Source organism: Nematolebias whitei, chromosome 17, assembly GCF_014905685.2.
Source record: "Nematolebias whitei isolate Nwh7 chromosome 17, NemWhi1, whole genome shotgun sequence".
Lineage (NCBI taxonomy): Eukaryota > Metazoa > Chordata > Actinopteri > Cyprinodontiformes > Rivulidae > Nematolebias > Nematolebias whitei.
This window is the reverse complement of record NC_056514.1, coordinates 27,632,577-27,633,950: the sequence shown is the minus strand read 5'-3', so window position 1 is coordinate 27,633,950 and position 1,374 is coordinate 27,632,577.

Below are 1,374 nucleotides of genomic sequence, written 5' to 3'. Positions count from 1 at the left end.
TGAACTGAATTAAATTGAATACTCTTTCATATTGTCAAGATAATTTAATTACAATGTCAAGAAGCAATTCTAAGCAAAGAGACAACTCTGTCTGTTAGCAAAATATTTCACAAATGAATGGACGGATTTTAGTCAAACTTTCAGGAGATGATCATTAAATGATCAATGTTGGAAGCCAACCATCACTTTATAGTAGCTGTTTTTTGTTTCTTTTTTTTCTTTTTCTTTTATTTTTTTACATAATTTCTTCTATTTATTTTTTTTTACATGTTTTTTGTCTATTGTTGTCTGTACCTCATCTGTGTTCTTTAAAACAGGTCTCTCTTGTAAATGAGTCCTCGTGTCTCAATGAAACTATCATGTATAAATAAAGGCTGAATGAATAAATGAATTAATTAATTAATTAAAGAAAGAATGAATATGGCTGCCACAGCCGTCCATCTTTATAAAACACAAAAATGGCTATATCTCAATCAGTTTTACAGCTGTTGAGCTAAAATCTGGTGTACTAGTAGCTAAGAGTCATTCACAACAAAAGTATGAATTGTAACATATCACATTGTAACATGACATAGCACACTATAATAATTTCAGGATTTTACCAAAATGGCTACAACTTAATCATTATTTCAACCTTAAATGATCTTTGTCCTTCAATGAGTGCAATACCTTCATATGTTAATTTACTAGAAAAGCAAGAAGTAAGTTTAAGCTTTCCTTTGATTTAACCTTAATAACTGTAGAAGCTGCAGCCACTTTTTGTCGTTTTAAGATTTTAGCACTTCACCAAAATTACCAGCAGATGGTAGTGTTGTGCAACAATAAAGATAATTGTTTCCAGTTTTTTTGTTTGTTTGTTTGTTTGTTTGTTTTATGATAGGGAATACGTGTGGCTTAAAACGTGACCCTCTACCTGTTCACGTGCAGCCTTATGCAAGAAAACAGTCAGACCTTTCCTTTAATTTAGTCATTATGTTTCCATCAATCAAATGAAATGATGAAAATGCATTTGAACAAGCCCAGACTTTTTAGGCATTATCTATCTATGTTTGTTACAAATGTGTTATTTTTATTAATTCTAAGCCAGTACGAATAGCATAACTAAACATTAATAACCTATAATAACACATATATTGTCCCATATGTAAATAATTTGGCTATAATACAGTAAATAAGCATTATGGATTCCAGACAAAATAAGCATATTAGTTAGTATTGGTGGCAAAGCCATTTGTGTGTTTTGAACTAAAATATTTCCACTAATGTATTTTAATGGCGTTTTATAAATATTATTAACAGCCAACCTCTTCTTGGCTATCAAGATTCTTAGGTTAACAAGAGGTTAAATGATTCCTTTGACATTCAGCCCTAACA